General features: G+C 39.1%; 1 protein-coding gene across 3 annotated transcripts in view; it reads right to left on the minus strand.

The window, feature by feature from the left end:
- LOC147451862 (uncharacterized) overlaps positions 1 to 754 on the minus strand; it is a 44,441-nt gene extending 43,687 nt beyond the window's left edge. For all 3 annotated transcript variants that reach the window (XM_086517734.1, XM_086517732.1, XM_086517733.1), the window contains exon 1: positions 94 to 754. The gene's annotated coding sequence lies outside the window, so the exon portion shown is untranslated. The remainder of the gene's footprint in view (positions 1 to 93) is intronic.
- Positions 755 to 10,339: the final 9,585 nt, after the last annotated feature.

Genomic DNA, 10,339 nt, shown 5'->3' on the forward strand with positions numbered 1-10,339 from the left:
CTAAAGCGAGACTGCAAATACATGAATAGCAACACCTAGTAAAAATTCATCCAGCACGTAAATATCACTTTTGTGCACAGCACACGTACAGACCTCTAGAGGCTGGAGATCCAAGTATTAGTTCGCTAAGGAATTTGATGATGAGGGAGCAATGGCTCTATAGGCACAGTTGCAATCGTAGAATCAAAATTATTATATTTGAATGTAAGCCAAGGATGCCACAATGTGAGCTGCCCGGGAGTATAACGAGCCAGGGCACCTGGGTCCGAGGTGGTGAATCTTGAGTCAATTAGATAGAGGAGAAAGAGACTGGAGCGGCTTCTTAACACAAAAGTTTCGCTGCTGCAAAGAGAGGCACTCTAGATCGCTAGTCCTCGTAGAAGGAAAAGAGAGAAGAGGCTCAATTCTCCATCCTGCGCAGCAGAGTAATGTGAGCTTGAGCGAACTGTACAAAGAATAACGCGCTTTGAAGGGTTCGCTGTAGGATTCGAAATGAAGGGATAGTTGATGGCGAAGCGGGTTGGGCGCTGCAACAACTGCTGTGGTGGATCCTGTCCGCTAGACAGAGCTTGGCCATGGCGATGACGATGGAGATCGAAGGAATCAGGGCACCGTCTGTGTTCTGCTGGCGACGTCCTCTATTCTTCCAAGTTTCTCCTCCTCGTCGTCGTCCTCTTTCTCGAGTAGTAGCGAATGGCACCACGCAGAAGCCCTTTATTTGTGACGAAGAAAGTGAGAGCCAACAAGCGTATATATAGACATGCCCTCCCTTTGCAAAAATGCTGTCTCAAAAAATGTACGCTTTAAATGTCGCTCAAAATTAGGATGCAATTGTATTGTATAGTGTGTAGGGTTCCGTGGGAAGGGTGGTTCATGTCTTTTGGCACCCCCTTTTATGTGTACGTTATCGTCAATCAACTTCTACCCCCATGGGTTCGTTCGCACACAAAAACCCCTATTTGTTCACGGTGCTTAAGTTGCTCATTTGTTGCGCTCTCATGTAGGGTTGTTATAATTAGCAGTGATCTCATATAGCACACATACTTTACACGTATGCATGGCACTCAAACTCCCAGGTTGCTCACTAGCACTTTCATTCATGATTGATAGTTGATTTTGCAAAGTTATTTGAGCCAATTTTATTTTCTCCCACTCATTATACTTTTAAAATGGACGCTTGTTGTGAAACTATGCAATTTTCCTTAAAATCTTACATTCTTCATCTCATGCTACAGGATCACTTTATTTTCATGCTTTGTTCGAAGATCATTTTGATTATCTCCTTACCATGAATTGTTGTAAGACATGGCATTGATTACTTTTGACGACGTGATGCATTGAGGCCCTACTTAGGGTTCTATATCTACATTTGAGTCAAGTCACATGAAGTAACCCATAAATGCTTGATAATATTAGGAGTATCAATTTTGTAATATGTGGAATATTGGAAATTCCTAAAGTTGCATCGTTGTTGATTTAAGACGGGGTTAGTGCAGAAGTACGGCTATGGCGATCGTTTCATCAATAACAAACTTGTGAAATTGCAAGTTTCTACACTTGCATCATTGTTGAGTATGAAGAAAAAAATTAATGGATGAGATTAGACTAGGCTATGACTATGGTGAGTTGAAAGCACCATGATGCTAATGATGGAAGTCTTAGTGATGTCGAAGAATGGATAGAGATGCGATGTCAAAATGGCTTGAGTGTGAGTTTAAAAATCTTGTACTTTTTTCACATGCCCTTTAAATAGGCTCAAGCATACATATGCTCTCATAGCTAATTGTTGCTAATAGTTGTATATTCAACATGATTAGACCCGTTCAGCATGAAATTACCAATTTACACAATAAGCCTTAAAGTTATGTTGAGAGGAATTCATGGAGTTGCACTAAATGGATAGAAGCTATTGTCTTAAAGGACTACAAGGCAAAAAAGTGGTGGCTAATTTTTTGGATTCAAACATAACAACTAAATTTGGCTATCTAGTTGAATTGATTTTTATATCAAGGAGGACGATTCTTCAACAAAGTTATCAAATAGTGCATTGAAGTCCACTTGATTGTTCCTACCAGAAATGCTTTCTCAAAGATAACATGGCTATAATTGATGCAAGGACCAGATGACATGGCCCCAAATCTAAAAATTGCATTGGAGCATAAACTATCCCCTGAAGATTCTATAAACTAAGGTTCGAGAAGGTATTAACTCTAGAATAAGACACGTTAAATCATTATATGTCTCAAAGGTTGCTTAGAATAAGAGGAAAACATGGATCGCGAACATAATTTTCAATTGTTTGAGCCAAGGTACTTAGTACTCTTGTTGAGTTCAAATTGGATCCACTCTAGAAAGTTAAAACTTGTTATGAAGGCCCTTACTTGATTAATCACAGAATGAACTTTCAGCATCATTGATCCCTCGAAAGGGTTATCCGCCAATCCAATGAACGATTTTTGCCTTAAAAAGCTTCTTGGCCCAACACCATTAGTGTGGATCTGGGAGTATACAAAGGCCATATGGATTACTCCTTGACATTCAAAGTTTACTACACAAAATAAAACATGTTTCAAATGATACATATAAGATGAGGTGAGAAGACTGCTCAAATGAACTCTTTAACCGCCTTATGGCATGCAAGCAAACACTAAATTTGTGTCTAATTCATAGTGGACAAAAGAGACACGTACACTTTCCTCGCCATGACAAGGGAAAAACATATTGTGTGTAGAAGCCCTTGAATAATGTAAGCATCTTGAAAAAGAAGACACCGCCTTACGAGAAGTTGTCCATGGGGGAAACCAAAATCACAGCAAAAAAGAAATTGTGGGAATACTCATATAGATAGACTCGGCATTGCCCATACATCAAGAATAGTTGCAGACCATCGATCTACTAGACTTTGTAGAGCTACCCTTGCAAATTTTCAAAGGCAATGAGCAAATATTCCAACAAATTTAGTTTCTCAAAAGAGTAGCAAGTGCTTCTCATTGGCTCTAAGCTTCGCTACATAATTGATATCTCGTGTGGACCCAATGAAGGGGAAATAAAAGCCCCCAAGAGGTATATAAAAGACATTTTTACACGATGGATCTCTAAAAAGCACATCTTGATTAAAAGGCTACATACATGTAGCACACAAGACTACTCATACATTGATCTGGTAGAAGAAGAGAGAAAGGCGGACTTAGCACTTACTAGATTCTAGGATATTATATTTGAAATCATAAGATAGGATAAGCAAAAGGTTGATAGAATCTCATGCAAGTCTTCTTATTTCCCTAGACTGCTACATAGTTCATCGATGTTCTCAAAGACTACGCAATTGTCCGAGATAATGGGAGGAAGGAGGATCTTGGGGATAATGAGGCCCCTCCCATCAAAAGTAAAATTCCAAAAACTGGATGATACAATAAAACAAAATGACCTATTAGTTGGTTGTTGGGTACCCAGAAGACAAAGTGGCTAAAGCATCAAAACAAGATCCATGGACCCATGTTTGCCCTAGGAGCTAACCTACACAGGAACCTGAATCTAGAACCCTCAAAAAACACAAAAGAAGGGCTTAAAATACAAACATATAAAAGGTATGATGTTGACAACATGGAAAGATGGCTCCTATATCGGGGTTTAAATTTTGTGTTCTTAAATATCAAACATACCTAGAGAATATCCATTGTCAAAGTTAAGGTAGCTTTGAGATTACATTACAAACATAGAAAAGGTACGATGTTTACAACATGGAAAGATGGCTCCTATATCAAGGTTGAAATTTTGTGTTCTTAAATATCAAACATACCTAGAGAATATCCATTGTCAAAGTTAAGGTAACTTTGAGATTACATTACAACTATAATTAAAGATTCAGCTAACAAAATGATAGAGCAAATCAAGAACTTTAAGGAGGAAAAAACTAAGATCATGTGCAAGCTAAATGATTGCAAAAATAATACTTGAGAATAGGTGCACTTTGAAAAATTCTAATAGTTGACAAAAACTAAAGTGGTTGTATCAAGTGAGCACAAACTTTACTAGCCAAAATTCAGAATTAGTCTCTTCAATTGAGATTATGTCACAACAAGTGATCGTCTTGAAGTAGAATGAAGAACATTTTAAGGATATGCTTCACAATTACCAATGGCACCTTCATCAAAATCATTGAATCTTCCACCATGAAAACCAAGCTCATGACAAGTGGTAACCACATGTAGATGTTGTCAAAGTCATATTGAAGCATTTTGTTAAAAGGACCGTGGGAAGATTTATGTGCACAAAATTTATGTAGAGACATTCACAACAAAAGATGACAAGCTCAAATGGCCTAGATGAAGAAATCATAACCTATAACAACACCCCAAGGCCATCATACCAATGGACAGAGACAGGACACTGCTTTATAGTCTCTCTATGAATGTAGTGGGAAGAGGATGTCCTCTTTTCACAAAAACCTTTTAAATTTGAAAAGTCATAAATCATAAAGAATTGCCAGTTGATAAATCTAAAAGAACAAGAGTGTGAAATAGGAGAAAATGTCATGATGTTTGACAAAGAAATTTGAATAGCAATGCGGACATCGTTATCACTGAAGATACATGCCTGCCTCAGGAATAGAGTGGAAAGAACAAGCTAGAAAATAAGAATGACCAAGATTTGCATTATCTATACAAAAATGTCATTATCAAGGCATGGGGAGCCTACATTGCTTTGATTGCTTTGGTGCATAAATAGTGTTTCCCTAGTTATAATCTATGTATTTGCAAAGAGTGTGTGTATCTTGAGATTTCATCAAAGTTATATAGTCCTTTTCCCATATTGAGTAACTGCTAGCACTGCTTTGTGCACAACAAAGTACACTCACTCTATGTGAATCATCCACTTCTCTAACTATTGTTAGTTTAGCTAATTATGTGATGGATTTAATTTTTTCAACATCCATTGATATCCCATTTTTGGAAACTATATGCCCCAAAATCTTTCATTGTCTAACCATAAATACACACTTCTTAGAATTTTAAAATTCCTATGTAAGTTGCATTTGCAAAGATCTTTTGTAAATGATAAAAACGATCTCTTTGCAAAGAAGAATGTACATAGAGGTCATCCATATATACTTCCTAAAAAATCCTCAGATACTCTTTGAAAGGATGACTCATCAACCTTTGGAAGGTAGTTGGAGCATTGGTCGATCCAAATGGCATGACTCTATATGCAAAGATGTCCCATTCAACCACAAAATCTTTTCTATACTGGTTTCTAAGATATGTTATGTGATCAAAAGAGGATAGTTCTCTTGAGTTGAGGCATTTGCTTGTTGTGTTGTTTCTGTTGCTTCTTGCTGTTCAAATTCTTGTGCAAATTCATCTGCCTTTTCAGCTTTTGCTTCTTTCGTTGCCTCATTTGTTGTGACTTTAATTGCCGGTGATGGTGGTGGGCTCGGCATTGGTTGATCTTGGTGTTCAGAGACAGGAGAAGAGATGCGGGGAGACACATCACCTTGGGCATGTTGTGCTTCTCCTTGTGTAGTGGTCTCCTCTGCATGCTCTTGATGTTCTTCTGTCTCTTTGCCGCTTCTTCGGCTTCCTTTAGCTTTAAAGCTTCTGCTCCTTGGTACATCCGTTCCAGTACTTCAGCGGGTTCTTCAGCCTGCTTCCTGGTGTGATGCTTGGTCCTTGGTCCCTTAAGTCCACTAGGCACCCATTTTTTCGGGTCCTTTCCTTGTGCTTGTCGACTACGTTGGTATGCGTGTTTCTCTCTTTCAAACCGGGCTTGATTTTGCACAGGCTCTTCTTGGTGTGTTGCCACAACTTTTCTCTTCATTTCCTCCCTTCGTGCTCTCATTTCTTCATTATCCGAGCTTTCACTGTTGTGCCTTTTCAGCGAGCTTTCAGTCGATTCTTCATCAGATTTGTAGGATCTCTTGGCCGATCTTGTAGCTCGAGGAGATGGTTGAGCTGACACTATCCAAGTGTTTTGGTCTGGGACAGGTGGTAGGTTGTCGGCCATGCCGATGGCATGGTATGCAATTCTTGTCAATACCTCTGGTGCACCCAGGTAAGTAATCTTACCTTCTTTCTTTGTGCCTTTCAAAGTTGTCAAGACATATTGTGCATGGCCCACCGATTGCCTGGGTTGACTTAAGGACTTGCGTGAAGGTGGTGGCAACTGCATGATTGGGCATGGTATACCTTGGTGGCCTTTTAGCAAGGAAATGAAAGTGTTGGTGGTATAACCTGGCTGACTCTTCAATCTGTTTGTGAATAAGGTCAACAAAGGTGGCTGTGGCGGTTTCTTTGGTGAAAGTACCTGTCGTTTTCCTATCCCTTGCCCTCATTATCATTCCTTCTATGAGTGGTCTGAGTGCTTCTGCCACTATTTCCTTGGTTATCACCACTTCAACTTTATTCCCCTGAGGGTCAGAAATCTGTGCAGTTCCATCTTCTTTGATGGTGGATAAAAGCTCGTAAGCTTTTTGGAAATCCACACCGCACGGCTCTTGTTCATAGAAATCTATGAGTCCTAGCCTGCGGTTGGCTTCTTTCGTCTCAGGCTTCGCGGCGACATCGTACACTTCTTTTGGTAGGAGTTGCAACTCTACCTAATGTCCCTCCTCACTCCCGAATCTGCCAGTGAACATTGTGGTGTGATGCTCTTCGAGGTGTTCTTTTGGAAGATAGGCTACCTTGGCGGCTTTGACTGAATTTGGATCCAGTTGGTATGTGGGTAGCTCCTGTAACTTTTCTTTCTAGTTGAGCTTCTTCTTGGCCCGCTCTGTTGCTTGCATGGCTCCTGTTCAGTGAATAGAGTGTCAAAGTTAGCAGATTTGTTGGATTTTTCTCTGAAGTGTCCTTAAGTCTGAAATGCTTACGATTTTAGTCCAATTTGCTTCAAATCAATTTTTGAACAAGCATAGATGCATAAAAACATGCAAGAAACAAAATGTCAAGTTCAAAAAAAAAAATGCAACCAAAGTAAATAATCGCGATTATTTACAACTGAGTAATTTCTCCAAGTTTTTGCAAACTTGGCATCACAGGCTTGAAGTATATACCAAATACATGTTCTGTGTGAAATATGGGCTCACTTGGATGCCTAGGGTGAAAATGGTACCAGATTTTGGCTTTAGGTCTCTGAAACAGTAGATATAATGGAAATTTGAGATTTTGAGCTCCAAATTGGTTCAAACTTGGCTAGTGGGCTTAACACATCTTGTACTTTGGATGTATGATGACAAAATATCAAAATTCCCCCATTTTGGTTAGAAAGTAAATAATCGCGATTATTAACATTTCTACCAAAATCAACATTTTTTGGTATAAATGCGTATGAGATATGAAGTGATTTGAATCAAGAAATATGGTCCATAACCCAAAAATTGGCTTGCAAAGATTTCTTTGCGTTTTCTGGCAATTTTCCAAGTTATAGGTGCTCATTTTGGCTCATACTTGATTTTTGGCATGTAATAGGTGTGTCACATGATAGGTGAGGTGATGATACAATTTCCAAGCAAAAATAGTGCAAAGTAAATAATCGCGATTATTTACAGCAATCACAATTTTCTTGCTAAACTTAAAATTTTTGACATAAACACATTCTATACACCTAAAACAAGTCCTAAATTGAATTTGGTCAAGTTTGGTCTTGCCGGCATCACTTTGTGCTTTGTCGACTCTGAAATCTTTGATTTCTGTGACTATATTGTCTGTTGAGTTGGTCAGCAATTTTGAGGCTTTGGACTTGTCCGCAACATATTCGTAAAGCAGCTCATTCAATTCTTGTTCATTTGGAGTCAGTTTGACCTCGTATGTCGAATTTGACGCTTTGTAACTTTCGAGACGTTTTCTGCTTTTCGAGGGCTTTGCTTGATTGATTTCACGAAACCAATCATATACATTGTTTATAAACCTCGTAGGCAAGCTGTCCATGGAGTCAAAACCAAATTCTAGCATCTACCAAAAACCTAGCTTTTCTACTGGGGACCCCCTCGACCCCTACCGAATGGTCAACTGATGATGTAGAAAGGTTCTACTATGTTAGGACATGCTACAGTTCAAATCTCATCCGATTTGGTCGAGCTGACAGGCGCTATGGTCAGTTTTTGGTCGTAACTCTTTGTGCACTGCTCAGTTTCTAGGGTTTTTTCTAGGGGTTAGCGCTGGAAATGGGCAATTGTAGACTCTAGAAAAGATGCGCGAAAGAGGTCGAAAAGCTCTCTCTACAAAGGCCACAAGTGGAAATGAGGTGGTTTTAGCCTACCTAGGATATCTATACCCAGACTTCTTGAACCAATTTTCCCAAGATTCCCCCGTTAGTTCTACTAGGTCGTGAAATCTATGTTAGACTCAAAAATTTCCTTGATCGGAACCCTGTAGCTCATTTTGCAAGAATTTTGCAAAAGTAGGCATGGCCGTCTAATTTAGGCTTCCCGCTTCTATCTTCTGATTTCATTGAAAATTTGTATGCTTGTCCGCCTTGTCTTTCTGATCACCATCGTGTCTTTCGTTTTTCCATCTGAGCTTCTTTGCTATTTATTATTAATTTTTGACATGTTTATTGGAAAAATCAAACAAAATAACAAAATGCGCTAAAAAAGTAAAGTGAATATTCAATAATTAAGAAAATACATCTTTAGTGTTTTTTGTTGGATTTTTCCATTTTAAAGTCTCGATATTAAGAGATGATGAAAAATAACCAAAAAAGGACTATTTTTTATGATTTTTTGATAATATACACACTATTTAAACTTATCGGGAAGATATTATCAGTGAATTTTTCCTTGATGATGAATTATAAGGGAATTATTAGGTAATTTTGCAAAAAATCATACGTTAACATCGAACTTTTTCCTCTCTCTTCAAACATTGCCCTTCCACCCCTCCTAGATGGCGCACTTTGGGACGATTGTGTGCATGGGTTGAACAATCGTCGATGCATAGCCATGGTTGGCTCTACCATGCTTTGAAGATCAATGCAATTCAAACCACTATGCTGTGCAAGAGCTGGGTCTTGAATAATTAACCCAAGGGTTTCTGATGTCGAGGCTTTCTGATGATGTCTTTCAAAGAGCAAACTTTGTAGCTTTTGTGCTCTCTGTTTGACTGTACCATCAGGATGCTTAAGCACGCTGATTGCATGAGCTGTTGGTAGCACTTTTGACTATTGTCGAGCTTTTTCTCGCCATTGGTAGCTTGGTTTGCTTGGTGTTGTATGGTGTGGTGAAGTCTTTTGAGACTTAACTCGCCATTGCTTGATTGGTTTTACGGTTTGTGGAGAAGATAAGTGCTCCTTTTTTTTCCAAATTCATTTCAAGTTAGGTTCTTTGTGTGGAGATGCACGTCTCTGTGTTTTTATCCTTCGAACCTTCTTTTGTTTTGTCGGTGATGTTTTGGGCACCTAGATTTGAATCGGCTTATCCTTAAGCTGTGCTTTTGGTACCCAAATTTGCCTGACTCCTTGCATGCTACTTGTGGCATTTGCTTGTCGAGGGGATGGATAAGATTGATTACTTCGTGGTTTGGTCAATTGATTGTTTCCTTTCCATTCCTTCTTGCATGGTGCAATTGAAACAATGAGTTGCCCGCCTTTAGGTGATAGCTTGAGCTGATTTGTATCCCAATGTGGTATTGCTTTGTATGTCCGCATCCAGGGAATTCCAGGAATCATCGTCTCATTCATGTGTTCATCTGGTAAGCATACAAAATCGTGAGGACATGAACATTCATGTACTATCACGTTCAAGTTTACTACTCCCAATGTTGGGGTTGGGTTCTTGTTGCATCCTTTATTGTCGATATTCCTGCTGTCAATGCTTGACTTGTTGCCTTTTTGTACGTGGAATAACTAAATGCATTTACTCTAGCTCCTGTGTCGACCAAAGCGTTGGTGCTATGATTATTGAGCTGTACTTTGATGCGTAGGTCCATTCCGTCTAACCAAGCCATCATCTATCAAAATTGCATCTTAAGGTAATTCCCATTGTCGGTCATCTATTTCCAGAGTGCTGATGGGAATTGGTAGTTGTTGATTCCTGAGAGCAGCTTTCTGTTTGAGTACCCGAAACCGAGCTTCCTCTTGGGCTTCATCAATAACCTGTTGTCGTTTAATCCTCCTTTGCGCGGCTGCATGCATTCTCTCTAACAATTCATTGGTTAGCGGTAAATTATATTTCTTTAAACGACATCCACTAATCCAATTAGCCATTGATTCACCATCTAGGGTGGACAATTTTACTGCTCCACTTGGAGATACATCTTCAATGATAAACGGTCCGTTTTCCTCTTTTTTAAAAAAAACTTGGGAATGTGTTGCTTAAGGGAATAGACTAAAACTAAGTCCCCTTTCT

Source organism: Adiantum capillus-veneris, chromosome 8 (genome assembly GCF_014529385.1).
Source record: "Adiantum capillus-veneris isolate H3 chromosome 8, ASM1452938v2, whole genome shotgun sequence".
In the NCBI taxonomy this organism is placed as follows: domain Eukaryota; kingdom Viridiplantae; phylum Streptophyta; class Polypodiopsida; order Polypodiales; family Pteridaceae; genus Adiantum; species Adiantum capillus-veneris.